The following is a 27,941-nucleotide window of genomic DNA, read 5'->3' as shown; positions in this document are numbered from 1 at the left end:
GGCCTCAGAGGTTTTCTCAATTCATAGGCAGAACATTGGTTTGTATGCATTTTGTAGTATAATGTCATGCTTGGCGATGTCATTCGTTTACGAGCCTCGCTACAGTGTGCATGCACGTTATCCATGTGAAGAGGCGTAAGCAAATGCTACCACTCTGCGAGATTCCTGCAGAAGCTATACGAATTGCGTTGATATACAGAGCACAAGGGAGCCAAACTCAAGGCCTCCGTGGCGCAATCGGCTAGCGCGTTCGGCTGTTAACCGAAAGGTTGGTGGTTCGAGCCCACCCGGGGGCGAAATCGTTTTAACCGGCACCGAGGTGAGGACATACGTCAACTTTGTTAGAGATGCACAGCTAGTGTGACAATTTGGCTGTGTTTGAGTGATGCCACAGAGCCTTATACACATTCAGCCAAGTGACACTGTAGGTGAAATCATGGCCCTACACAGACGTTCTGCTGTTTTCCTTTTTATTCGTCATGTGTGACACTGCAGTAGAGCGACGCCCACCACAAAAGACGTATTCTTTACATTCAATTTCAGCGTATACGTCGCGAGTGCCATATGACAGGGCCTGTCTCTCGATGTCGATTTGTATTTGGTGTCTCTTAAGTGTCGGTCTGCAGTAGGCCGCTGTTGGCCGAACGACGTGCAGTCGCCTTACATGAAGCCCCATGGGCAACGCCAGCGCCACTGTGGACAACAGCATACTGTAGCCAGAGAGAGGAGCCGAAAGGCGCATTTCGCAGTCGAGCCACGCTATGCCACAAGCTGTGCACTAGGTCAGCATTGTGCAGACCGCAAACTTTTGCTGGCCCGACGCTCGTCGTCGATCGTAAGGGCGAAACATTCAAGAGATTTGGAAAACGGCAATTTGGACACCCCCAGCAGCAGCTGTGTGCCAAATCCGATATCTCGTCGAGGGCTGCAAGATTCAGTATGATGAAGTAAGAATTTGGGGACAGCTCACAAACGCTAAGCTACCGCCTTCTTAGCTCAGTGGTAGAGCACTGGGCTCGTAAACCAGGGGTCGTGAGTTCGAACCTCACAGAAGGCATTCATTTTTTAAACCTTCCTGCAAGGAGCGGAGCTATCTCGAGCAACATCTAACACAAGGCAGTACACTGAATGAAAGGGATGTTCTACAACCTATGACAAGTATTCTACTGGCCTCAGAGGTTTTCTCAATTCATAGGCAGAACATTGGTTTGTATGCATTTTGTAGTATAATGTCATGCTTGGCGATGTCATTCGTTTACGAGCCTCGCTACAGTGTGCATGCACGTTATCCATGTGAAGAGGCGTAAGCAAATGCTACCACTCTGCGAGATTCCTGCAGAAGCTATACGAATTGCGTTGATATACAGAGCACAAGGGAGCCAAACTCAAGGCCTCCGTGGCGCAATCGGCTAGCGCGTTCGGCTGTTAACCGAAAGGTTGGTGGTTCGAGCCCACCCGGGGGCGAAATCGTTTTAACCGGCACCGAGGTGAGGACATACGTCAACTTTGTTAGAGATGCACAGCTAGTGTGACAATTTGGCTGTGTTTGAGTGATGCCACAGAGCCTTATACACATTCAGCCAAGTGACACTGTAGGTGAAATCATGGCCCTACACAGACGTTCTGCTGTTTTCCTTTTTATTCGTCATGTGTGACACTGCAGTAGAGCGACGCCCACCACAAAAGACGTATTCTTTACATTCAATTTCAGCGTATACGTCGCGAGTGCCATATGACAGGGCCTGTCTCTCGATGTCGATTTGTATTTGGTGTCTCTTAAGTGTCGGTCTGCAGTAGGCCGCTGTTGGCCGAACGACGTGCAGTCGCCTTACATGAAGCCCCATGGGCAACGCCAGCGCCACTGTGGACAACAGCATACTGTAGCCAGAGAGAGGAGCCGAAAGGCGCATTTCGCAGTCGAGCCACGCTATGCCACAAGCTGTGCACTAGGTCAGCATTGTGCAGACCGCAAACTTTTGCTGGCCCGACGCTCGTCGTCGATCGTAAGGGCGAAACATTCAAGAGATTTGGAAAACGGCAATTTGGACAACCCCAGCAGCAGCTGTGTGCCAAATCCGATATCTCGTCGAGGGCTGCAAGATTCAGTATGATGAAGTAAGAATTTGGGGACAGCTCACAAACGCTAAGCTACCGCCTTCTTAGCTCAGTGGTAGAGCACTGGGCTCGTAAACCAGGGGTCGTGAGTTCGAACCTCACAGAAGGCATTCATTTTTTAAACCTTCCTGCAAGGAGCGGAGCTATCTCGAGCAACATCTAACACAAGGCAGTACACTGAATGAAAGGGATGTTCTACAACCTATGACAAGTATTCTACTGGCCTCAGAGGTTTTCTCAATTCATAGGCAGAACATTGGTTTGTATGCATTTTGTAGTATAATGTCATGCTTGGCGATGTCATTCGTTTACGAGCCTCGCTACAGTGTGCATGCACGTTATCCATGTGAAGAGGCGTAAGCAAATGCTACCACTCTGCGAGATTCCTGCAGAAGCTATACGAATTGCGTTGATATACAGAGCACAAGGGAGCCAAACTCAAGGCCTCCGTGGCGCAATCGGCTAGCGCGTTCGGCTGTTAACCGAAAGGTTGGTGGTTCGAGCCCACCCGGGGGCGAAATCGTTTTAACCGGCACCGAGGTGAGGACATACGTCAACTTTGTTAGAGATGCACAGCTAGTGTGACAATTTGGCTGTGTTTGAGTGATGCCACAGAGCCTTATACACATTCAGCCAAGTGACACTGTAGGTGAAATCATGGCCCTACACAGACGTTCTGCTGTTTTCCTTTTTATTCGTCATGTGTGACACTGCAGTAGAGCGACGCCCACCACAAAAGACGTATTCTTTACATTCAATTTCAGCGTATACGTCGCGAGTGCCATATGACAGGGCCTGTCTCTCGATGTCGATTTGTATTTGGTGTCTCTTAAGTGTCGGTCTGCAGTAGGCCGCTGTTGGCCGAACGACGTGCAGTCGCCTTACATGAAGCCCCATGGGCAACGCCAGCGCCACTGTGGACAACAGCATACTGTAGCCAGAGAGAGGAGCCGAAAGGCGCATTTCGCAGTCGAGCCACGCTATCCCACAAGCTGTGCACTAGGTCAGCATTGTGCAGACCGCAAACTTTTGCTGGCCCGACGCTCGTCGTCGATCGTAAGGGCGAAACATTCAAGAGACTTGGAAAACGGCAATTTGGACAACCCCAGCAGCAGCTGTGTGCCAAATCCGATATCTCGTCGAGGGCTGCAAGATTCAGTATGATGAAGTAAGAATTTGGGGACAGCTCACAAACGCTAAGCTACCGCCTTCTTAGCTCAGTGGTAGAGCACTGGGCTCGTAAACCAGGGGTCGTGAGTTCGAACCTCACAGAAGGCATTCATTTTTTAAACCTTCCTGCAAGGAGCGGAGCTATCTCGAGCAACATCTAACACAAGGCAGTACACTGAATGAAAGGGATGTTCTACAACCTATGACAAGTATTCTACTGGCCTCAGAGGTTTTCTCAATTCATAGGCAGAACATTGGTTTGTATGCATTTTGTAGTATAATGTCATGCTTGGCGATGTCATTCGTTTACGAGCCTCGCTACAGTGTGCATGCACGTTATCCATGTGAAGAGGCGTAAGCAAATGCTACCACTCTGCGAGATTCCTGCAGAAGCTATACGAATTGCGTTGATATACAGAGCACAAGGGAGCCAAACTCAAGGCCTCCGTGGCGCAATCGGCTAGCGCGTTCGGCTGTTAACCGAAAGGTTGGTGGTTCGAGCCCAACCGGGGGCGAAATCGTTTTAACCGGCACCGAGGTGAGGACATACGTCAACTTTGTTAGAGATGCACAGCTAGTGTGACAATTTGGCTGTGTTTGAGTGATGCCACAGAGCCTTATACACATTCAGCCAAGTGACACTGTAGGTGAAATCATGGCCCTACACAGACGTTCTGCTGTTTTCCTTTTTATTCGTCATGTGTGACACTGCAGTAGAGCGACGCCCACCACAAAAGACGTATTCTTTACATTCAATTTCAGCGTATACGTCGCGAGTGCCATATGACAGGGCCTGTCTCTCGATGCCGATTTGTATTTGGTGTCTCTTAAGTGTCGGTCTGCAGTAGGCCGCTGTTGGCCGAACGACGTGCAGTCGCCTTACATGAAGCCCCATGGGCAACGCCAGCGCCACTGTGGACAACAGCATACTGTAGCCAGAGAGAGGAGCCGAAAGGCGCATTTCGCAGTCGAGCCACGCTATCCCACAAGCTGTGCACTAGGTCAGCATTGTGCAGACCGCAAACTTTTGCTGGCCCGACGCTCGTCGTCGATCGTAAGGGCGAAACCTTCAAGAGATTTGGAAAACGGCAATTTGGACAACCCCAGCAGCAGCTGTGTGCCAAATCCGATATCTGGTCGAGGGCTGCAAGATTCAGTATGATGACGTAACAATTTGGGGATAGCTCACAAACGCTAAGCTGCCGCCTTCTTAGCTCAGTGGTAGTCGGCCCTCGGCGGCCGTGGTGAGCGGACGTGTGGTGCTTACGTCGCCGCTGCTGCTGGCTGTTGTGGTGAGCGCCGCCTTTGCTGTACACAGTGACGTGTTATTGTTTGGACTATGTGTAGGATTCCAACATGAGTCACTTAACACGACGGGATACTTTGAAGTTTGTGTTTGATTCAAACTATGCAAGACCAAAATCGTTTGAATTAGAATCGTGGATTGAGGAAGCTTTGAAACGATCCTTTGATGACATTCTTGAAGTCCATTTATCGGTAGTTAGCAGCACTGCCTATATAAAGTTTAAATCTGCCGAAATCTGTGAACACATCATTGACTCTTGTAGTGGTCGTTTGAAGTTTAAGCATTGTGATGGGAATGTTGGAGAGGTTCTCGTGTCTCATGCAGGGTTTGGTGTCCGCACCGTTCGAATATTCGAACTACCGTTTGAAGTACCCGCGGAACACATCAACGCTGCTTTGGACAGCTATGGTAAGGTCATTAGCAATGTTGCCGAAAAGTGGTTGTCTTTCAAAGTCCCTGTTTTGAACGGTGTTCGTCAGGTCAAGATAGAGTTGAAGAGACACATCCCGTCATATCTCACTATTTGTGGATACAGGGCGATCGTTATGTACGACGGTCAACCTAGAACTTGTGCAGGTTGTGGTGCCACTGATCACGTTCGCGCTCAGTGTATGCAGCGACGAGTGACGCAATTACCACCTGGCGAAAGGACGGCAACTAACAGGATGTCGACACTGCCTCTCACATATGTAGCGGCAGTCCGCTCGACCACGGCCGCGGCGGTGCAACCTGACGTGGTCACAGATCCCAGGGCTTCGGACACTGATCTAGATACGCCCATGGACACTTCCAGTCTGGCCGGCATCGCTGTTCCTACTACAGAAGTACCGGTGGCCAGTAGCATCCCGGCGGTTCCGTCTTTAGACAGCCGCCAAGAGGTTGCTCACTCCCAGGAAGCTCACACTGGTCGCCACGTTAACAGCAATATGGATCCCATTTCAGTTCAGAATGCACTTCCTCCTGCACAGGACTCCACTTCTTCCTCGTCGGCTGCAGAACTTCAAAGAGTCGAAACTTCTCCCAAGAAACACAAGAAAAGGAGGATCGCCCACAAAGATGCCGCCCACACCGCACCACCTTTGCGCGAAAAAGGGGCGCAAATTGCCCGTTCCTTGCCTGACGTCTCTCTTGACGACCCCACTGAACAGCCGCTGCATGAGACCCCACAGGTCTCGGACGTCTCCGTGCCCCACCCCGATGGTGACGGCCAGGTCGCTGCGAACGAGGAACAGAACCCTCGTGAGGACCTCAGGGATACCCCCGAACATCAATCTCAAAATGATCAGGGCTCAATTGGCGAGGTGGCCGCTGTTCATGTGGTCAATTGGGCAGATGACACTGACGATGTAATAATGGACCAGAGCCTGTCTGTGGTAGGGCTATCTCCAGGAAATTTACCCGCATTACCGGTCGGCGACTTCAGTACGACACGACCTGTCTCAAAACACCCGACGGGGGACGATGATTACCTATCTGATACCTACTAAAGGTTATAATTTTCTGTGCTTCTGCATATCTACTTTGCTTTTTTCCCTTTCTGCCAACATTTAGCAGTTCATGCAGTTCTACCAGGATTATAAGTTAGCTACAATTAACGTTAATAGAATTACTTCTGTACAGAAGCTCTCTAGCTTTCGTGATTATTTATACAGCTGCGATGCTGATATTGTGCTGTTGCAGGAGGTCGATGATAAATTTCAGCCTGACATTCCTGGCTACCAATTACTCAAAAACACCACCCCAGACAGTTCTTCAGGTACCGCTCTATTAACCAAAGTGGGCGTGGCCGTCTCCGACGTTGAACGACTCGAAAATGGCAGGGGTATAGCGTGCCTTATCAACGGCATTAGATTTGTTAAAGTATATGCCCCTTCCGGGAATCAGAATAGAACGAGACGAGCTCAGTTCTTTGCCACTGACTTATTATATCTTTTGCGCCGCAGCCGGGAGGACGTGGTTATCGGAGGCGATTTTAATTGTGTTTTGAAGCCAAAGGACCAATGGCCGAACTTTAATGGATGTGCTACTCTCGGCGAAACAGTACGTCAATTAGAGCTGGAGGATACGTGGGAAATAACACACGGGGAACAACGGTGCTTCACGTACCATACTGCACAAATGGCCAGCCGCCTCGACAGGATCTACGTGGGGAAAAACCTGCGAGAGCGGGTATCTTCCTCGGAAACGTGGCCCCTGTATTTTTCCGACCATTTAGCTTACCATTGTATCATTCGTATGGCGCGCCAGCAAACTTTCCGTGGTCGGACAGGATGGAAACTTAACGTCAGTATTCTCAGGGAACAGGAGTTACGAGACCGTCTACAAGAAGCCTGGGAAATTTGTTTACGTCGACGACCAACATTCCCATCGGTAACGCAGTGGTGGTGCCGTTGTGCAAAACCTAGGCTTATTCGTTGTTTGAAGGCGTATAGTTCTGACAGGAGCCGGATGCAGAAAGAGACTTTTGAATTTTATTTTCGCTGTCTCCGTGACTTGTATTCTGAAGCACATGTCACGCAGGAACAATTTCTTCAGATTAAACGGATCAAATCAAAGTTGACGCTCCTCAAACGCAGGCAAATGGAAGGCGTTAAAATCCGTTCGCGAGATAGCGCCGGCAGTTCTGACGAACAACCATCCGCCTTCCACCTAGGGACAGAGAAACGCCGCGCACGACAAAAATTGATTACCCGCTTACGAACTGAAGACGGTACCTTTGTGACGACCCAGGCTGAAATTAAGGAGTCTCTAACGGACTACTACGAGCGACTATACAGAGCACAACCAGCCGATGATGCGGCAATCGCGGCGATGCATGCATATCTTCCGACAACGCTCGATGAGGACGACAGGCAATTGTTGATCAGTGATGTCACCGCGGTGGCGATTCGGGAGGCACTGAGCAGGGCTCAGGCCAACAAATCGCCCGGCATTGATGGTCTGCCGATTGAATTTTATAAGCAGTTCTGGGACCTCCTCGAACATTGTTTTGTTTGCATCTGCAATGAACTGCGCGCCGGCCAACAGTTACCAGATGATTTCAATGACAGCCTGATCGTTTTGGTCCCAAAAGAATACCCCCATCAGGATATTGCCAAATTCCGCCCTATCTCCCTGTTGAACTCTGACTACAAGATTGTGGCCCGCGTCATAGCAGGTAGACTTAAACATGTCCTTGCCAAAATTATACATCACAGCCAGGCAGCAGCGGTCCCGGGCCGCACGATCTTTAAATGTCTTGCCGATTACAGGGAGCTCGTTTCGTTTACTGCAATCACACGCCCGGAAGCAGCAATCTTGGCTTTAGATCAATGTCAGGCCTTTGATCGGATCCTGCATCGCTACCTCTTCCACACCATGAACCACTTAGTATTTGGTGACGGCTTTACTGCAATGGTCAGCAACATGTACACCTCGGCCACTTCTCAGATCATCGTCAATGGTCAATTCACCCGGCGGATTCCGATTCAGCGGTCAATCAGACAGGGCTGTCCCATGTCCATGTGTCTCTTCGTGATCGCAATTGAGCCACTTGTAAGGATGCTGAATTGTAACCTTCCAGGTTTAAACCTGTATTCCAGCACCCTCAAATGCATTGCGTACGCCGACGATGTGGGTGTCATTGTGCGTTCGGAACAAGACCTCACGGCCGTTAGGAATAGTATCACCGATTACGAGCGAGCCTCCGGTTCTCAGCTAAACTATGGAAAGACTTGCCTCCTGCCTATAGGCAGTGGATTTCGCACAGACGCCCCTTTGCCGTACAGAAGATGTGCGACTCTCAAACTTCTTGGTATCAAGATGAGCAGTTGCCCCCTACGAACAACGGTAGACAATTGGAAACATCTTTTGGCTATGTCTCGGGGCTGCTTACAGTATCATAAAGGCAGAGAACAGGACTTATTGCAGAGAGTTCATTTCGTTAATACCATGATTCTCTCGAAAATTTGGTATGTCGGGCAAATACTTCCTGTGGTCGATAGTGTTGCGAGGAAAATTATGTCGGCAGTAGGTTGGTACATCTGGAGGGGTGACATCTTCAAGGTGGGCATCAATGTCATCACTCTCCCACCAGACAAAGGCGGCCTCGGCCTGACGGATGTTCAAACCAAATGTAAGGCACTCTTGATCCGGCGTACACTGCAGCTCTGCCACGAATATCCTGACAGCGCGCTGAGTATGGCCATACGCACATTTCAGCCTCAGACTATGCACATCCCCATCAACCTTCGGGAAACGCATTTCAAAGCAAACCACATTAGGATGTTTCTTTTGGAAAGTAGTTATCTCCAAATGAAATCGAGAGTCCCGCTACGTGACCTTACCACTGCCAACCTCTACCGGCTACTGAACGACACAGGCAGGGTCAACCGCATGGAACTGAAGTATCCCTCTAAAGACTGGGCTCTAATCTGGAAGACTATACATAACAAAGTGCTAGATACCGGTATTCGATCACTGTGGTATAAAGTTGTTAATGAAACTCTACCCACAGCCGAAAAACTTCATAAAATACATTTGTCAGCTACTGACAAATGTAGGGAGTGCGGCCTTGTCGACACTTTGCAACACAGATGTGTTTGTGGTGCGAACAGTCTTATTTGGGAATGGTGTAGAATGACCATGGCTTTGATCTGCCGCACGGCACGACGGCACATCTCTCTTACGACCGTGCTCCAACCCGACGACGCGTACTACCCCACAACCAAGGCAAACACCTGGACGTGGTTGGCTGGACACACCCTATGTTACTTGCTTGGCGCCCAGGAGGGGCGTTCATACCTGGACTACAGATTATACCTCGCCACACAGGCACAACTGCTAATGCAGGATGTCAAACATAGGCAAAAGTTTGCAAATTATATCTTAGCGCTCCAAATCACGACCCTGTAAACGAATTCAGTAAGGTTTCTTCCACGGCCACGTATATATCCACCTTCTCAAATATAAATGAAAATCTCAATAAATCAATTACAAATAAAAAAAAAACAAATATGTCCAACGACAACAATGAAACAACGAAAAAGAAGAAAAGGAACAAAGTCGACACTCATGGTGTCTGCAGTAGTCACTGATTGGGAATGTTCATGCTTGGTGTTTTAAATGTCTTGTTTAACCTAGCCCTTCGTCTCCGTTAATTCAGCAGGAATTTGATTTACATTCTCCCAACATGGATGGTGAAGCTGACCATTCGTTTGGACGTGGTGTCCACTGGGTTTTTCGTTTATGTTTTATGTTTGCAAACTTACATGGAAGATGTATCCGTTTCACTCAACTGCGAACATTACTTGCTTCTTTATTTATTTGACGTCGACGAGGGAAGATGAAACAGGATTTATTTCTTCATTTTTTCTTCTTTCCTTCTTCTTCAAATCATTCCGCGGCAACATGGATTTCATCATTTCTCTTTTCCACATTCGTATGCAGAGCGCAGTTTTTGGCGCCCGAGTCGTTCGGAGCTAAGAGAAGGCGACTTGGGAAACCACACAGCAAAAATGGAATATATCAGACTAGTCCAAGCCATCGCTTGGGGAAGCCAAAGGCATAACAAACTTTCAAGAAGACGAGCTTTGAATGACGTCGGCACCCTGCAACTCCGCATGCAGTAAAATCAAATAAACAATATTAACAGAAACAAAAATATAAACAAAAAGAACAAACAAAAAAAAAACAACAACAAAAAAACAACAAAAATAAAACAAAAACAACAATAAAAAAAATAAAAAAATAAAAAAAATTTTCAATATCACTTCAAACACAAAGGAATCAAAATATAACAACTATACATTTCAGAATATCCACAGTGAAATAGCATCACAAGAGTATAGCATCGAAGCTAGCCGAAGAAGGCAAAACAGGTGGGCCAATGGATGGGCTGTATGGGGAGATGGGAGGCCCTAAATAAAAAAAAAAAAAAAAAAAAAAAAAAAAGTAAAAAGCAAAAAAAAAAAAACAAAGATAAAAAAAAAAGTGGTAGAGCACCGGTCTCGTAAACCAGGGGTCGTGAGTTCGAACCTCACAGAAGGCATTCATGTTTTAAACCTTCCTGCAAGGAGCGGAGCTATCTCGAGCAGCATCTAACACATGGCAGTACACTGAATGAAAGGGATGTTCTACAACCTTTGACAAGTATTCTACTGGCCTCAGAGGTTTTCTGAATGCATAGGCAGAACATTGGTTTGTATGCATTTTGTAGCATAATGTCATGCTTGGCGATGTCATTCGTTTACGAGCCTCGCTACAGTGTGCATGCACGTTATCCATGTGAAGAGGCGTAAGCAAATGCTACCATTCTGCGAGATTCCTGCAGAAGGTATACGAATTGCGTTGATATATAGAGCACAAGGGAGCCAAAGTCAAGGCCTCCGTGGCGCAATCGGCTAGCGCGTTCGGCTGTTAACCGAAAGGTTGGTGGTTCGAGCCCACCCGGGGGCGAAATCGTTTTAACCGGCACCCAGGTGAGGACATACGTCAACTTTGTTAGAGATACACAGCTAGTGTGACAATTTGGCTGCGTTTGAGTGATGCCACAGAGCCTTATACACATTCAGCCAAGTGACACTGTAGGTAAAAACATGGCCCTACACAGACGTTCTACTGTTTTCCTTTTTATTCGTCATGTGTGACACTGCAGTAGAGGGACGCCCGCTACAAAAGACGTATTCTTTACATTCAATTTCAGCATATACGTCGCGAGTGCCATATGACAGGGCCTGTCTCTCGATGTCGATTTGTATTTGGTGTGTCTTAAGTGTCGGTTTGCAGTAGGCCGCTGTTGGCCGAGCGACGTGCAGTCGCCTTACATGAAGCCCCATGGGCAACGCCAGTGCCACTGTGGACAACAGCGCACTGTAGCCAGAGAGAGGAGCCGAAAGGCGCATTTCGCAGTCGAGCCACGCTATCCCACAAGCTGTGCACTAGGTCAGGATTGTGCAGACCGCAAACTTTTGGTGGGCCGACGCTCGTCGTCGATCGTAAGGGCGAAACATTCAAGAGATTTGGAAAACGGCAATGTGGACACCCCCAGCAGCAGCTGTGTGCCAAATCCGATATCTGGTCGAGGGCTGCATGATTCAGTATGATGACGTAACAATTTGGGGATAGCTCACAAACGCTAAGCTGCCGCCTTCTTAGCTCAGTGGTAGAGCACTGGTCTCGTAAACCAGGGGTCGTGAGTTCGAACCTCACAGAAGGCATTCATTTTTTAAACCTTCCTGCAAGGAGCGGAGCTATCTCGAGCAGCATCTAACACATGGAAGTACACTGAATGAAAGGGATGTTCTACAACCTTTGACAAGTATTCTACTGGCCTCAGAGGTTTTCTGAATGCATAGGCAGAACATTGGTTTGTATGCATTTTGTAGTATAATGTCATGCTTGGCGATGTCATTCGTTTACGAGCCTCGCTACAGTGTGCATGCACGTTATCCATGTGAAGAGGCGTAAGCAAATGCTACCACTCTGCGAGATTCCTGCAGAAGGTATACGAATTGCGTTGATATATAGAGCACAAGGGAGCCAAAGTCAAGGCCTCCGTGGCGCAATCGGCTAGCGCGTTCGGCTGTTAACCGAAAGGTTGGTGGTTCGAGCCCACCTGGGGGCGAAATCGTTTTAACCGGCACCCAGGTGAGGACAAACGTCAACTTTGTTAGAGATACACAGCTAGTGTGACAATTTGGCTGCGTTTGAGTGATGCCACAGAGCCTTATACACATTCAGCCAAGTGACACTGTAGGTAAAAACATGGCCCTACACAGACGTTCTACTGTTTTCCTTTTTATTCGTCATGTGTGACACTGCAGTAGAGGGACGCCCGCCACAAAAGTCGTATTCTTTACATTCAATTTCAGCATATACGTCGCGAGTGCCATATGACAGGGCCTGTCTCTCGATGTCGATTTGTATTTGGTGTGTCTTAAGTGTCGGTCTGCAGTAGGCCGCTGTTGGCCGAGCGACGTGCAGTCGCCTTACATGAAGCCCCATGGGCAACGCCAGTGCCACTGTGGACAACAGCGCACTGTAGCCAGAGAGAGGAGCCGAAAGGCGCATTTCGCAGTCGAGCCACGCTATCCCACAAGCTGTGCACTAGGTCAGGATTGTGCAGACCGCAAACTTTTGGTGGGCCGACGCTCGTCGTCGATCGTAAGGGCGAAACATTCAAGAGATTTGGAAAACGGCAATGTGGACACCCCCAGCAGCAGCTGTGTGCCAAATCCGATATCTGGTCGAGGGCTGCAAGATTCAGTATGATGACGTAACAATTTGGGGATAGCTTGAAACGTACCCTTTGAACAATTTATACACGTCTGACCTTAACCTGACACACAATATTTTTAGCGCAACGCAATCTGACTTTCAAAATTCCCTACAAAAGAATGGCCCTGACTAACATTAAACTATACCTTTCACAAATCACTTACCTCACAAAAATCTTCGGTGCTCAAGCTACTGCAATACAGCGAGCGCCACTACTGCCAGCTAAATAGAAGATTCAAACTACTGAAGGCACTAACTACTGATAGGGATAGTTAGCAAATGAAAGATATTAATAGAGAGCAAACAATGTATTTACCTTAATATCATCACAAGTCATAATATATATATCAGTTCATGACAAATTAGAAACCTCCGCCATCTCTCTCCCCACATCCACCACTGCTGGCGGCTCACCTCCAACTGCGCAACGCTACACGCTGTTCACAGCCAGCTGCCGCTGCCCAATGTATTTACCTTAATATCATCACAAGTCATAATATATATATCAGTTCATGACAAATTAGAAACCTCCGCCATCTCTCTCCCCACATCCACCACTGCTGGCGGCTCACCTCCAACTGCGCAACGCTACGCGCTGTTCACAGCCAGCTGCCGCTGCCCAACACTACAATGGCAGACAACAATGCAAACTAGCCACAGACTGCACACAGCACAGCCAGTGATTTTCATATTGAGCACTACGTAACGTTGCCAATAAGAAAACATAAACAGCCTACTTACATAGAGAAAACATAAACAGCCTACTTACATAGCGAAAACATAAACAGCCTACTTACATAGCCCCCATGCTCCCCACAAAAAATTTTTTACAAATGGTGTTGGGCACTGGCCAATACAGATTTGACAAAAATTTTTCACAGTTACAGTAACAAAGATATAAAATGCACACACTTATTAATATTATGTTGGTCAAAAGCTCAAATTTTCTCACAGTCCATAAAGACAGTCCTAATCGTACGTAACAGGAGAATAGCAGTGTTTTTCTCAAAGTCTGAGCAGTAAAAGAAAATGCACACAGAAGTAGTGGATTTCCATGCAGTCTTGAAGAAGTAGTGTTGTCCTTCCAACGGAAAGACAGTGCTGACTCTCGACATGCATACAAGTATTGGTCCACAACAGAGCAAACCCACAGCAGAGTCAGTCGAAGTTTTGATGAATATTGGTAGGTAGGTCATCACAGAGCAGACCCACTGTAGTCCTGGTAGAGATTGTGGTATTGGTGGGCCACCAGAGGTGCAGACCCACTGCAGTCCTAGTAGAAATAATGGTATTGGTGGATCATCAAAGATGTAGACCCACTGTAGTCCTTGTAGAGATAATGGTACTGGTGGATCATCGAAGATGTAGGCCCACTGTAGTCCTTGTAGAGATAATGGTATTGGTGGGCCACCAGAGGTGCAGACCCACTGTAGTCCTTGTAGAAATGTCCAGCAGCCATCTGTTGCGATTGTGCAGGTGCACATTCACCATCGAAGAGTCTTGCGGAGAATATAGCAAGTCCATCAACCACCACTTGTGCACTCACAAAGTTTTTGGAATTGTCCTTAGAACCAGCAATGCTGTTATCCAGTCCCTTGCTGAATCATTAACACATGTGCAAACACTATAAGTCCCTACTTCTCACATATTGTCCATATACTATGACCAACAGAAACGTGTGCAGTGAAATGATACTTAATTTGAAGAACTGATGTCAATTACAATATTATAACATGACAATACGATAACAAAGGTACAAAATACATCATTAAACATATAACAATACAGATAACATTTGTAGTAATATGGGCTTTACAAAAGAATCGAAATAACATATACATAAGTGTTACAGGAATTATGACATGAGTACATACATAGAAGATCAGAATAATTATTGAAACATCAACTTCACACATGAGCATTTAAACAGAATGAATAATGTCTAACATCTTTACAAAGTAAATAACATATTATTAATGCCAATTATATTTGAGGATAACAGTATTCCTCATCATAGTGAATGTAGCTTAATATTAAAAGAAGAAAAAATTCTATGAAACAGTACACAGAGACAGGAAGAAAACAAATACACAAGGGTACACAAACACGTACTGGGATAACACAAAAGGAAAGGACAGGGTTCGTTTTCAGTGTAACATTTGGTACTGCAGTCCAACCTAAAACTTCATATATCTTTCCTTTTATTTCATCCGTTGTTTCCACCAAAAAAATTCTATCTAAGCATGCTTTCTGTATTTAAATGTTCACACATTTCGTACCTCAACATTTATTTCCAAGAAAATCCTACCTAAACCTGTTTTCTCAATGCATTTCTTCCAATTCATCGCAACTCATTCTCTTAGAGGCTACCCCCTCTTAAGCTAACTTAAATCTACTGAGCTCAGATGCTAAACTAAGGGACGAGGCAATGCAGCATCACATAACAAATCAACACAAACAGCAATGCAAAAAAATGCAAATTGGCAAAGCTAGCAGCATAAATGAGCAAAAGTCAAATTCAATAACACTATGCCTGGCAAACAGCAGCAACTTATACCTAAACATGACATAGCGCAAGCAGTAAAAATATTACACTAAAATGGCCATGTCTAATACCTATGTCACATCTTAACATTAGAGTGATGCATCACAAAAACTTACGCTAGTAGATAAGTTACCAAATCGTAAAAAAATTATTTATGCAATTCCTGTGAAGGGAAATTTCTTTTTGTGCTCCCTCATTTGTTTTGGATGGATCATAAAATTATTTACTGGATCTGTAGGCATAAAATATTTATATTAGTACATATATTAAATTTTATTTTAACCATTGCTGCAGTGCAGCTAGAAACTTGATATTAAACAAAATGTGTAAATAAATACATAAAGCAAGCCATATGGCATTTTTCTTAACTAGCAAGACGATAGCTGTGAAATGTTTCTCATCGTTTCATTAGGCATTTCAGTAAATATCATAAATTACGAGCTCCACAGTATGCTTTCAACAAGGAGATGTCAGTAGCGCGTACAATGGCGTTCCCTTTCTTTTTTTTTCTACCTGTGCCGCTGAAAAGGGCTCGCAATAATGGCTTTTTCTCCAGGCGTCTGACACAGCTGGGTGCCCGCGACGCATTACGTGCAGGTGGTCACTTAACTTTCTTACGGAAATATTTACCGCTAAAGTGACAGTCTGATATAAAAATATTTCACAGGTCAAGAATTTGCGTTACAAATCTGTAGAAACCAAATGCAATTGATATAACAGTGTCCAAAAAAATTTTCGTCTGCATTGTAATACATTCACGCATATACACACACATTTCATAACTCTTAAAGTACGTTTCTTGGTTTCCAACATCCTTTTCATAAATCAGAGTCCCTAACCACTATTCATTATTCCTTACCTTATTATACGTATACATATTCGTCGACACTTCTTCAATATTTCATCCTGAGAAACATGTAGCATAATCAAATTCCTCATATACGGTATCATCATCTTATTGATCATAAACATACCTCAACAGCATAATACACATCGTCGTCGTAATAATAACATCATAACACCTCAGTCAAATCTCAAAAACGTCGTAGCTTTCTGCAATAATATCAAAACCTAAAAAAATTCTCTGCTCATGTCAAAAGTGTCAGCTGCCTCAAACGTACTTTAAAAATCATGATCTCATACCAAATACATCATTCAAAGCTCTCATAGTATCACAATGGTTCCGAAAAACTATGAAGAGTTCACACAGTACAGACAAAATACAATTTCGTAAGTGTGAAGTTATCCAACGGTGTAATTACGTAAACATCTGTCACTGATATAGTAAAATAAATGTTTGTCTCTCTCAGTTACATGATCAGATAGCTGTGTAATTTGTGTGTTAGAGAAATATGGTACCGATGTGTAAAGTTGTATAAGCAAATACCATATTAGCTAGGGTTCCTTGTGGTTGCCACACACATGGTACACAAAGTAGACGTGTACCCCCCTGAGGATAAATGTAATTATACCCTCAGGTGTTACAGATTACAGCAATGGAATGAAATGTATCACGGAAAACTTTCTTTGTAATTAAAAAATCTTTGAAAATAAGTGTTTTAAGTATAAGATTAATCACTCAAATGCGTGTCCTGTAGCGCTAAATGCGCGTCTTGCTGTAAGATAATTCTGTGGAACTGTCGTAGTTATCGTCCTCTGTAAGCAAAGTTCTGCTAAAGTCAATGTACTTACCTCATGATACACAAAAGTGAAATGCTTTGCGTATAGATATCTTAGTTATTACGCTTATTGCCGTGATGAGGAAAGTACTGTACAGTAACGTATTGTTATGCCATGAAAAAGGCTGTCTCATTGTTGCTATACCACAAAAGTTACTACTAAAACATGTTTTTCTTCCTAGAAGAATTCAGAAAACTGTGCAGATATAAAACAGATACACTGCAAAAGCAACATTGTACATTGTCACTCATTAGTAGCGTCGTGATAAAAATCGTGTAGCTGTCACATAAACTAACCTCTATGTCATCTGGTATCTCTCAGAAAGTACTTTAAATACAGAGTGTATTTTCAGGTAAACCAAAATGTTGCATTAAAATCTCATTAGCAGTACTGGTAAATGTTCTAATCGTACAACTAACAAGCAAGAATGTACACACACAATTAGAATGTGTCGTCTGTTCGCAATAACAATGCATTCGTAATTTCTGTTCAAATAATTTCTCTTGGTTCTTGGCTGGATATTTAACTTCAAACATTGTTGCATGGTAACAGTTTCTAAAGCATACTAGTAACGTGAAGTGAAACGTTTTATGGCAAAGACAAAGTTAAAAGACAGATTATCTTTCAATAAACGGTTTTACATGTGAAATATGGTGTAAACCTTTACTCTTCCTAGTACGCAGAATTTCAACTTGAATGCAATTATCATGCGGTATTCGTCCGTAAAGAATACTGGAATCTTGCTCAAGGTTAGCGTCAATGTTATTTTTCTCTGAGCCAGCCGGCGCACGCGGCTGCCTGCGGTGTGAGTCATTGTCTGCTTCTTTGTTGGCGCGCGTCGTTATTGGGATTAGGAGACCTAACTTCTACAAATTCACGTTGTCGAAAGTGCCCTGCTCTGTTTGAATCCCGCCAGTTCTGATGCAATTCAGGTCTGTCGTTACGATCATATCGTCTGTCGTCATGTCGGTAGATTCCATAGTTTCTTTCTTGTCGGTCACATGGTGGAGAATTTCTCCCTGAATCGTAACTGCGCGCTGGTCCCTTGCGTCTAAAGTTATTCTGTCTCCCTTGATAGTATTTCTTTTGGTTCCCGTATTGTCTGTTTCTCTTATTGTCTCTGTGATAGTCATTACCACGGAGAGGTGATCTTTCCCTGTAATTATTACTACTCTGCCAACGGTTGTCATACGGGTGGTGTCTGTTTTGGTCACGATATGTGTTGTGAGAATAGCCTTGTCGTGTAAAGTTATTACTTCTTTCATCGTGGAATTGTGACAGATGTGACCTGTAATTGTTGTGCTCCTGTTTCCGCGTTCCCCGATTGTCAGTGTCAATTTCCAATTCTTGTAACAGACCCTGAAATGCTTCAATGTCATCTTTGCAACGTCCTGCTAAAATAATATGTCGTAAATGTTCAGGCAATTTGAGTAAGCAAATGCGGATGAGTTCTGAGGGGCTGTATGGGTTTGAAAGATATTGATTCTTATGTAACATGTCTTCAAAATATTTGACAAGACTGGAAAATTCAGATTGTTCAAAGTGTTTCATCATCATGATGCTATGTTTTACACGGTCTTGTGTAGCTTGAGACCAATATGCTGAGAGGAAGGCATGGTAAAACTCTCCTTCACTGTGGCAATCGTGAATTACCGATCGCATTCTTACAGCTGGTTCATTCTCTAAATAGCCACACATAAATTCTAATCTGTGTTCCAACGACCAGTTGGGAGGAAAACAATGAGAGAATTGATGGAGCCATGCTTGTGGATGAATGTCGTTGCCAGAATTCTTAAATGTTTTGAATTTACGTGTAGTAATGAACAGCTTATAGTCAAAATCATCGTGTCGGCGAGTAGCATCTCGGTCATAGTTACGTCGTTTCGGCGGTTCCATCTCAAAATTCGGCGTACCTTGCCAACTTCTTTCACAATTTCCGAAGTGCCCTGTGTTGTTATTTTGTGTCTGTTCCGTATTTGTATGTCCCTCTTCCCGTATTGGGGCGCGAGTGTCCTCTAAAATACGTAATTCTTGTACTACTTGTGCCAACTGATCTTGCACTTCCCGGATTTCTCTTTTGTACTGTGTATTGATTTGATTTTGATTTTGTTTGAATTTTCTAATTTGTTCATACTCTTCTGTGTCAGTGAAGGCTACAGGTGTTGTGTCATTCAGATCATCATCTACCTTTGTAGATAAGTTAGTGAACTGATCTGAAAGTTCGGCTACTTTATCCGATAGTGAAATCATTTCCTCTGTATGTTTTTCTGAACCAAGTTTCAGAGTTTCCATTTGTGTTGCAATCGTGTCTACTGTGACCTTTAAGTTTTCCTGAGTTTTTGCAAGTTGCGTAACCGAATCGGTAGATGCAACTGAGTCAATTTTAGCTTGCAAGGTGTTGTGATTTTCATGAAAAATAGTTTGCAGTTCTTTTATGGCTGCTTCATGATTCTGTAATGCATTTTCATGCCGCGAAAAAATAGGTTGGAAATGCTCACAAATTTGTGATTTTACGTCATTACAGACTTTTTGACATTTCGATTCAATGTTATGTAACTCACTAGTTAAATCTTCACGTGTTTGTTCAAGTGTGGTGTCTAACTTTTGAAGATTTTGTTCCATTGTGTCTAACTTTTTGAGATTTTGTTCCACTGTGTCTAACTTTTTGAGATTTTGTTCCACTGTGTCCAACTGTTGCTGTGTTTGTCTCTGATTTTGTTCCATTTGTTGCATTAATTGCAATAATAATGTATTAGTGTCTGGAATCTGTTTCTCTACGCTTTTAGGCAGTGCATTTGCACCGACAACATTCACATTTTGACAAGCAGAAAATGTGTCTTGACTTATTTGAGAAATCGGTGATGACCCAAAACCTGAATCTACAGTATTTGCGAAATTGTGTCCTGTCATTTCGGATTCCTGAGGCGAGCTGTTGCCGACCGATCGATCGATAATGCTTCCCTCTTCACTAATTGTTTCACTGTCCACGCCATTGTTTGCCGCCCGCTCCATTTCCCTATGCACAATTACCAAATTACTACTTTGAACATTAGTTAATTCATTACTCTGCGGCGCTGATAAGCTACGCTCGTCGTCACTATTATTTCTCAGTTTAGTTTGGAGCCTAGTGTTACGTTTTTCACACGCCATAATTGTCACAATATTTCACACGATAACACAGAAAAGCACAATTTGAAGTGCAAAAATAGGAGAACACATTAACATAGCACTGAAAATAATATCTAGTTAATTGCAAGCGTAGCTGCGAAATACTTGGTGCAAATCTACATGCATGTCACAACTACTTTACTGTACAACAATGAAAGGCTACAACTACAAAGGAGATTCTCTCTACAATTACGCGCTAGCAATAAACAAAAGCTACACTAAATACACAAACTACAAGAAAAAATCAGAAGATTCCAGTGAGGTATCCTAGGCTAAGGGTCGACATATGAAACGTACCCTTTGAACAATTTATACACGACTGACCTTAACCTGACACACAATATTTTTAGCGCAACGCAATCTGACTTTCAAAATTCCCTACAAAAGAATGGCCCTGACTAACATTAAACTATACCTTTCACAAATCACTTACCTCACAAAAATCTTCGGTGCTCAAGCTACTGCAATACAGCGAGCGCCACTACTGCCAGCTAAATAGAAGATTCAAACTACTGAAGGCACTAACTACTGATAGGGATAGTTAGCAAATGAAAGATATTAATAGAGAGCAAACAATGTATTTACCTTAATATCATCACAAGTCATAATATATATATCAGTTCATGACAAATTAGAAACCTCCGCCATCTCTCTCCCCACATCCACCACTGCTGGCGGCTCACCTCCAACTGCGCAACGCTACGCGCTGTTCACAGCCAGCTGCCGCTGCCCAACACTACAATGGCAGACAACAATGCAAACTAGCCACAGACTGCACACAGCACAGCCAGTGATTTTCATATTGAGCACTACGTAACGTTGCCAATAAGAAAACATAAACAGCCTACTTACATAGAGAAAACATAAACAGCCTACTTACATAGCGAAAACATAAACAGCCTACTTACAAGCTCACAAACGCTAAGCTGCCGCCTTTTTAGCTCAGTGGTAGAGCACTGGTCTCGTAAACCAGGGGTCGTGAGTTCGAACCTCACAGAAGGCATTCATTTTTTAAACCTTCCTGCAAGGAGCGGAGCTATCTCGAGCAGCATCTAACACGTGGCAGTACACTGAATGAAAGGGATGTTCTACAACCTTTGACAAGTATTCTACTGGCCTCAGAGGTTTTCTGATTGCATAGGCAGAACATTGGTTTGTATGCATTTTGTAGTATAATGTCATGCTTGGCGATGTCATTCGTTTAAGAGCCTCGCTACAGTGTGCATGCACGTTATCCATGTGAAGAGGCGTAAGCAAATGCTACCATTCTGCGAGGTTCCTGCAGAAGGTATACGAATTGCGTTGATATATAGAGCACAAGGGAGCCAAAGTCAAGGCCTCCGTGGCGCAATCGGCTAGCGCGTTCGGCTGTTAACCGAAAGGTTGGTGGTTCGAGCCCACATGGGGGCGAAATCGTTTTAACCGGCACCCAGGTGAGGACAAACGTCAACTTTGTTAGAGATACACAGCTAGTGTGACAATTTGGCTGCGTTTGAGTGATGCCACAGAGCCTTATACACATTCAGCCAAGTGACACTGTAGGTAAAAACATGGCCCTACACAGACGTTCTACTGTTTTCCTTTTTATTCGTCATGTGTGACACTGCAGTAGAGGGACGCCCGCCACAAAAGTCGTATTCTTTACATTCAATTTCAGCATATACGTCGCGAGTGCCATATGACAGGGCCTGTCTCTCGATGTCGATTTGTATTTGGTGTGTCTTAAGTGTCGGTCTGCAGTAGGCCGCTGTTGGCCGAGCGACGTGCAGTCGCCTTACATGAAGCCCCATGGGCAACGCCAGTGCCACTGTGGACAACAGCGCACTGTAGCCAGAGAGAGGAGCCGAAAGGCGCATTTCGCAGTCGAGCCACGCTATCCCACAAGCTGTGCACTAGGTCAGGATTGTGCAGACCGCAAACTTTTGGTGGGCCGACGCTCGTCGTCGATCGTAAGGGCGAAACATTCAAGAGATTTGGAAAACGGCAATGTGGACACCCCCAGCAGCAGCTGTGTGCCAAATCCGATATCTGGTCGAGAGCTGCAAGATTCAGTATGATGACGTAACAATTTGGGGATAGCTTGAAACGTACCCTTTGAACAATTTATACACGACTGACCTTAACCTGACACACAATATTTTTAGCGCAACGCAATCTGACTTTCAAAATTCCCTACAAAAGAATGGCCCTGACTAACATTAAACTATACCTTTCACAAATCACTTACCTCACAAAAATCTTCGGTGCTCAAGCTACTGCAATACAGCGAGCGCCACTACTGCCAGCTAAATAGAAGATTCAAACTACTGAAGGCACTAACTACTGATAGGGATAGTTAGCAAATGAAAGATATTAATAGAGAGCAAACAATGTATTTACCTTAATATCATCACAAGTCATAATATATATATCAGTTCATGACAAATTAGAAACCTCCGCCATCTCTCTCCCCACATCCACCACTGCTGGCGGCTCACCTCCAACTGCGCAACGCTACGCGCTGTTCACAGCCAGCTGCCGCTGCCCAACACTACAATGGCAGACAACAATGCAAACTAGCCACAGACTGCACACAGCACAGCCAGTGATTTTCATATTGAGCACTACGTAACGTTGCCAATAAGAAAACATAAACAGCCTACTTACATAGAGAAAACATAAACAGCCTACTTACATAGCGAAAACATAAACAGCCTACTTACAAGCTCACAAACGCTAAGCTGCCGCCTTTTTAGCTCAGTGGTAGAGCACTGGTCTCGTAAACCAGGGGTCGTGAGTTCGAACCTCACAGAAGGCATTCATTTTTTAAACCTTCCTGCAAGGAGCGGAGCTATCTCGAGCAGCATCTAACACGTGGCAGTACACTGAATGAAAGGGATGTTCTACAACCTTTGACAAGTATTCTACTGGCCTCAGAGGTTTTCTGATTGCATAGGCAGAACATTGGTTTGTATGCATTTTGTAGTATAATGTCATGCTTGGCGATGTCATTCGTTTAAGAGCCTCGCTACAGTGTGCATGCACGTTATCCATGTGAAGAGGCGTAAGCAAATGCTACCATTCTGCGAGATTCCTGCAGAAGGTATACGAATTGCGTTGATATATAGAGCACAAGGGAGCCAAAGTCAAGGCCTCCGTGGCGCAATCGGCTAGCGCGTTCGGCTGTTAACCGAAAGGTTGGTGGTTCGAGCCCACATGGGGGCGAAATCGTTTTAACCGGCACCCAGGTGAGGACAAACGTCAACTTTGTTAGAGATACACAGCTAGTGTGACAATTTGGCTGCGTTTGAGTGATGCCACAGAGCCTTATACACATTCAGCCAAGTGACACTGTAGGTAAAAACATGGCCCTACACAGACGTTCTACTGTTTTCCTTTTTATTCGTCATGTGTGACACTGCAGTAGAGGGACGCCCGCCACAAAAGTCGTATTCTTTACATTCAATTTCAGCATATACGTCGCGAGTGCCATATGACAGGGCCTGTCTCTCGATGTCGATTTGTATTTGGTGTGTCTTAAGTGTCGGTCTGCAGTAGGCCGCTGTTGGCCGAGCGACGTGCAGTCGCCTTACATGAAGCCCCATGGGCAACGCCAGTGCCACTGTGGACAACAGCGCACTGTAGCCAGAGAGAGGAGCCGAAAGGCGCATTTCGCAGTCGAGCCACGCTATCCCACAAGCTGTGCACTAGGTCAGGATTGTGCAGACCGCAAACTTTTGGTGGGCCGACGCTCGTCGTCGATCGTAAGGGCGAAACATTCAAGAGATTTGGAAAACGGCAATGTGGACACCCCCAGCAGCAGCTGTGTGCCAAATCCGATATCTGGTCGAGGGCTGCAAGATTCAGTATGATGACGTAACAATTTGGGGATAGCTTGAAACGTACCCTTTGAACAATTTATACACGACTGACCTTAACCTGACACACAATATTTTTAGCGCAACGCAATCTGACTTTCAAAATTCCCTACAAAAGAATGGCCCTGACTAACATTAAACTATACCTTTCACAAATCACTTACCTCACAAAAATCTTCGGTGCTCAAGCTACTGCAATACAGCGAGCGCCACTACTGCCAGCTAAATAGAAGATTCAAACTACTGAAGGCACTAACTACTGATAGGGATAGTTAGCAAATGAAAGATATTAATAGAGAGCAAACAATGTATTTACCTTAATATCATCACAAGTCATAATATATATATCAGTTCATGACAAATTAGAAACCTCCGCCATCTCTCTCCCCACATCCACCACTGCTGGCGGCTCACCTCCAACTGCGCAACGCTACGCGCTGTTCACAGCCAGCTGCCGCTGCCCAACACTACAATGGCAGACAACAATGCAAACTAGCCACAGACTGCACACAGCACAGCCAGTGATTTTCATATTGAGCACTACGTAACGTTGCCAATAAGAAAACATAAACAGCCTACTTACATAGAGAAAACATAAACAGCCTACTTACATAGCGAAAACATAAACAGCCTACTTACAAGCTCACAAACGCTAAGCTGCCGCCTTTTTAGCTCAGTGGTAGAGCACTGGTCTCGTAAACCAGGGGTCGTGAGTTCGAACCTCACAGAAGGCATTCATTTTTTAAACCTTCCTGCAAGGAGCGGAGCTATCTCGAGCAGCATCTAACACGTGGCAGTACACTGAATGAAAGGGATGTTCTACAACCTTTGACAAGTATTCTACTGGCCTCAGAGGTTTTCTGATTGCATAGGCAGAACATTGGTTTGTATGCATTTTGTAGTATAATGTCATGCTTGGCGATGTCATTCGTTTAAGAGCCTCGCTACAGTGTGCATGCACGTTATCCATGTGAAGAGGCGTAAGCAAATGCTACCATTCTGCGAGATTCCTGCAGAAGGTATACGAATTGCGTTGATATATAGAGCACAAGGGAGCCAAAGTCAAGGCCTCCGTGGCGCAATCGGCTAGCGCGTTCGGCTGTTAACCGAAAGGTTGGTGGTTCGAGCCCACATGGGGGCGAAATCGTTTTAACCGGCACCCAGGTGAGGACAAACGTCAACTTTGTTAGAGATACACAGCTAGTGTGACAATTTGGCTGCGTTTGAGTGATGCCACAGAGCCTTATACACATTCAGCCAAGTGACACTGTAGGTAAAAACATGGCCCTACACAGACGTTCTACTGTTTTCCTTTTTATTCGTCATGTGTGACACTGCAGTAGAGGGACGCCCGCCACAAAAGTCGTATTCTTTACATTCAATTTCAGCATATACGTCGCGAGTGCCATATGACAGGGCCTGTCTCTCGATGTCGATTTGTATTTGGTGTGTCTTAAGTGTCGGTCTGGAGTAGGCCGCTGTTGGCCGAGCGACGTGCAGTCGCCTTACATGAAGCCCCATGGGCAACGCCAGTGCCACTGTGGACAACAGCGCACTGTAGCCAGAGAGAGGAGCCGAAAGGCGCATTTCGCAGTCGAGCCACGCTATCCCACAAGCTGTGCACTAGGTCAGGATTGTGCAGACCGCAAACTTTTGGTGGGCCGACGCTCGTCGTCGATCGTAAGGGCGAAACATTCAAGAGATTTGGAAAACGGCAATGTGGACACCCCCAGCAGCAGCTGTGTGCCAAATCCGATATCTGGTCGAGGGCTGCAAGATTCAGTATGATGACGTAACAATTTGGGGATAGCTCACAAACGCTAAGCTGCCGCCTTCTTAGCTCAGTGGTAGAGCACTGGTCTCGTAAACCAGGGGTCGTGAGTTCGAACCTCACAGAAGGCATTCATTTTTTAAACCTTCCTGCAAGGAGCGGAGCTATCTCGAGCAGCATCTAACACGTGGCAGTACACTGAATGAAAGGGATGTTCTACAACCTTTGACAAGTATTCTACTGGCCTCAGAGGTTTTCTGAATGCATAGGCAGAACATTGGTTTGTATGCATTTTGTAGTATAATGTCATGCTTGGCGATGTCATTCGTTTAAGAGCCTCGCTACAGTGTGCATGCACGTTATCCATGTGAAGAGGCGTAAGCAAATGCTACCATTCTGCGAGATTCCTGCAGAAGGTATACGAATTGCGTTGATATATAGAGCACAAGGGAGCCAAAGTCAAGGCCTCCGTGGCGCAATCGGCTAGCGCGTTCGGCTGTTAACCGAAAGGTTGGTGGTTCGAGCCCACCCGGGGGCGAAATCGTTTTAACCGGCACCCAGGTGAGGACATACGTCAACTTTGTTAGAGATACACAGCTAGTGTGACAATTTGGCTGCGTTTGAGTGATGCCACAGAGCCTTATACACATTCAGCCAAGTGACACTGTAGGTAAAAACATGGCCCTACACAGACGTTCTACTGTTTTCCTTTTTATTCGTCATGTGTGACACTGCAGTAGAGGGACGCCCGCCACAAAAGTCGTATTCTTTACATTCAATTTCAGCATATACGTCGCGAGTGCCATATGACAGGGCCTGTCTCTCGATGTCGATTTGTATTTGGTGTGTCTTAAGTGTCGGTCTGGAGTAAGCCGCTGTTGGCCGAGCGACGTGCAGTCGCCTTACATGAAGCCCCATGGGCAACGCCAGTGCCACTGTGGACAACAGCGCACTGTAGCCAGAGAGAGGAGCCGAAAGGCGCATTTCGCAGTCGAGCCACGCTATCCCACAAGCTGTGCACTAGGTCAGGATTGTGCAGACCGCAAACTTTTGGTGGGCCGACGCTCGTCGTCGATCGTAAGGGCGAAACATTCAAGAGATTTGGAAAACGGCAATGTGGACACCCCCAGCAGCAGCTGTGTGCCAAATCCGATATCTGGTCGAGGGCTGCAAGATTCAGTATGATGACGTAACAATTTGGGGATAGCTCACAAACGCTAAGCTGCCGCCTTCTTAGCTCGGTGGTAGAGCACTGGTCTCGTAAACCAGGGGTCGTGAGTTCGAACCTCACAGAAGGCATTCATTTTTTAAACCTTCCTGCAAGGAGCGGAGCTATCTCGAGCAGCATCTAACACATGGCAGTACACTGAATGAAAGGGATGTTCTACAACCTTTGACAAGTATTCTACTGGCCTCAGAGGTTTTCTGAATGCATAGGCAGAACATTGGTTTGTATGCATTTTGTAGTATAATGTCATGCTTGGCGATGTCATTCGTTTACGAGCCTCGCTACAGTGTGCATGCACGTTATCCATGTGAAGAGGCGTAAGCAAATGCTACCATTCTGCGAGATTCCTGCAGAAGGTATACGAATTGCGTTGATATATAGAGCACAAGGGAGCCAAAGTCAAGGCCTCCGTGGCATTCCGGCTTTCGCTGTCGCCACGGTCGGACGTGCTAGCTGGTTGCTCCGCGTCGTCGGTGTCGTTGCCAGTGTTTACTGTTTGCCGTCGTGTGTTTCTGTGTACTGAGTGATTCACGTGCATTGTACTTTTTTGTGGTCGTCCTTTTCGTCAGCAAATTGCCGATCTTGTACGGGATTCGGGCTTGACCGGATTCCATACAGCTGCAGCGCCATGTCTACCACCATCCGGAAAAACACCCCGGTTTTTGGCTTTGACAAGGATACCCGCCGAGTTCAACCGACCGCCCTCGAGATTCATGACTGGCTAACCGAGGTAATATGCATCGCTTCTGATTCTGTGCACACCACCCAGTTAGATTCTGATCGTTATTGCGTGTTTGTCAAGTTTCTCAGTCCAGTAGCAGTTGATCGACTTCTTGAAAAAATCG

The 27,941-nt window shown here is 45.4% G+C and overlaps 19 non-coding genes across 19 annotated transcripts; all 19 read left to right on the top strand.

Annotated features, from left to right (window-relative positions):
* The first annotated feature begins 222 nt into the window (after positions 1-222).
* On the top strand, positions 223-296 carry Trnan-guu (transfer RNA asparagine (anticodon GUU)). Its single transcript has one exon. It is a non-coding gene; the product is annotated as a tRNA-Asn (tRNA).
* A 689-nt stretch (positions 297-985) lies between these two features.
* On the top strand, positions 986-1,057 carry Trnat-cgu (transfer RNA threonine (anticodon CGU)). The gene has a single exon. It is a non-coding gene; the product is annotated as a tRNA-Thr (tRNA).
* Positions 1,058-1,390: 333 nt separating this feature from the next.
* Trnan-guu (transfer RNA asparagine (anticodon GUU)) lies at positions 1,391-1,464 on the top strand. The gene has a single exon. It is a non-coding gene; the product is annotated as a tRNA-Asn (tRNA).
* Positions 1,465-2,153: 689 nt separating this feature from the next.
* On the top strand, positions 2,154-2,225 carry Trnat-cgu (transfer RNA threonine (anticodon CGU)). The gene has a single exon. It is a non-coding gene; the product is annotated as a tRNA-Thr (tRNA).
* A 333-nt stretch (positions 2,226-2,558) lies between these two features.
* Positions 2,559-2,632, top strand: Trnan-guu (transfer RNA asparagine (anticodon GUU)). The gene has a single exon. It is a non-coding gene; the product is annotated as a tRNA-Asn (tRNA).
* A 689-nt stretch (positions 2,633-3,321) lies between these two features.
* Trnat-cgu (transfer RNA threonine (anticodon CGU)) lies at positions 3,322-3,393 on the top strand. Its single transcript has one exon. It is a non-coding gene; the product is annotated as a tRNA-Thr (tRNA).
* A 333-nt stretch (positions 3,394-3,726) lies between these two features.
* On the top strand, positions 3,727-3,800 carry Trnan-guu (transfer RNA asparagine (anticodon GUU)). The gene has a single exon. It is a non-coding gene; the product is annotated as a tRNA-Asn (tRNA).
* Positions 3,801-10,952: 7,152 nt separating this feature from the next.
* On the top strand, positions 10,953-11,026 carry Trnan-guu (transfer RNA asparagine (anticodon GUU)). Its single transcript has one exon. It is a non-coding gene; the product is annotated as a tRNA-Asn (tRNA).
* A 689-nt stretch (positions 11,027-11,715) lies between these two features.
* On the top strand, positions 11,716-11,787 carry Trnat-cgu (transfer RNA threonine (anticodon CGU)). Its single transcript has one exon. It is a non-coding gene; the product is annotated as a tRNA-Thr (tRNA).
* Positions 11,788-12,120: 333 nt separating this feature from the next.
* Positions 12,121-12,194, top strand: Trnan-guu (transfer RNA asparagine (anticodon GUU)). Its single transcript has one exon. It is a non-coding gene; the product is annotated as a tRNA-Asn (tRNA).
* Positions 12,195-21,171: 8,977 nt separating this feature from the next.
* On the top strand, positions 21,172-21,243 carry Trnat-cgu (transfer RNA threonine (anticodon CGU)). The gene has a single exon. It is a non-coding gene; the product is annotated as a tRNA-Thr (tRNA).
* A 333-nt stretch (positions 21,244-21,576) lies between these two features.
* Trnan-guu (transfer RNA asparagine (anticodon GUU)) lies at positions 21,577-21,650 on the top strand. Its single transcript has one exon. It is a non-coding gene; the product is annotated as a tRNA-Asn (tRNA).
* Positions 21,651-22,965: 1,315 nt separating this feature from the next.
* On the top strand, positions 22,966-23,037 carry Trnat-cgu (transfer RNA threonine (anticodon CGU)). The gene has a single exon. It is a non-coding gene; the product is annotated as a tRNA-Thr (tRNA).
* Positions 23,038-23,370: 333 nt separating this feature from the next.
* On the top strand, positions 23,371-23,444 carry Trnan-guu (transfer RNA asparagine (anticodon GUU)). Its single transcript has one exon. It is a non-coding gene; the product is annotated as a tRNA-Asn (tRNA).
* Positions 23,445-24,759: 1,315 nt separating this feature from the next.
* Positions 24,760-24,831, top strand: Trnat-cgu (transfer RNA threonine (anticodon CGU)). The gene has a single exon. It is a non-coding gene; the product is annotated as a tRNA-Thr (tRNA).
* Positions 24,832-25,164: 333 nt separating this feature from the next.
* On the top strand, positions 25,165-25,238 carry Trnan-guu (transfer RNA asparagine (anticodon GUU)). The gene has a single exon. It is a non-coding gene; the product is annotated as a tRNA-Asn (tRNA).
* Positions 25,239-25,927: 689 nt separating this feature from the next.
* Positions 25,928-25,999, top strand: Trnat-cgu (transfer RNA threonine (anticodon CGU)). Its single transcript has one exon. It is a non-coding gene; the product is annotated as a tRNA-Thr (tRNA).
* A 333-nt stretch (positions 26,000-26,332) lies between these two features.
* Positions 26,333-26,406, top strand: Trnan-guu (transfer RNA asparagine (anticodon GUU)). Its single transcript has one exon. It is a non-coding gene; the product is annotated as a tRNA-Asn (tRNA).
* Positions 26,407-27,095: 689 nt separating this feature from the next.
* Trnat-cgu (transfer RNA threonine (anticodon CGU)) lies at positions 27,096-27,167 on the top strand. The gene has a single exon. It is a non-coding gene; the product is annotated as a tRNA-Thr (tRNA).
* The last annotated feature ends 774 nt before the right edge of the window (positions 27,168-27,941 follow it).

Source organism: Schistocerca serialis, chromosome 6 (assembly GCF_023864345.2).
Source record: "Schistocerca serialis cubense isolate TAMUIC-IGC-003099 chromosome 6, iqSchSeri2.2, whole genome shotgun sequence".
Classification (NCBI taxonomy): domain Eukaryota; kingdom Metazoa; phylum Arthropoda; class Insecta; order Orthoptera; family Acrididae; genus Schistocerca; species Schistocerca serialis.
Note: the sequence above shows the minus strand (reverse complement) of the source record. Positions and strands in the feature narration are given on the sequence as shown.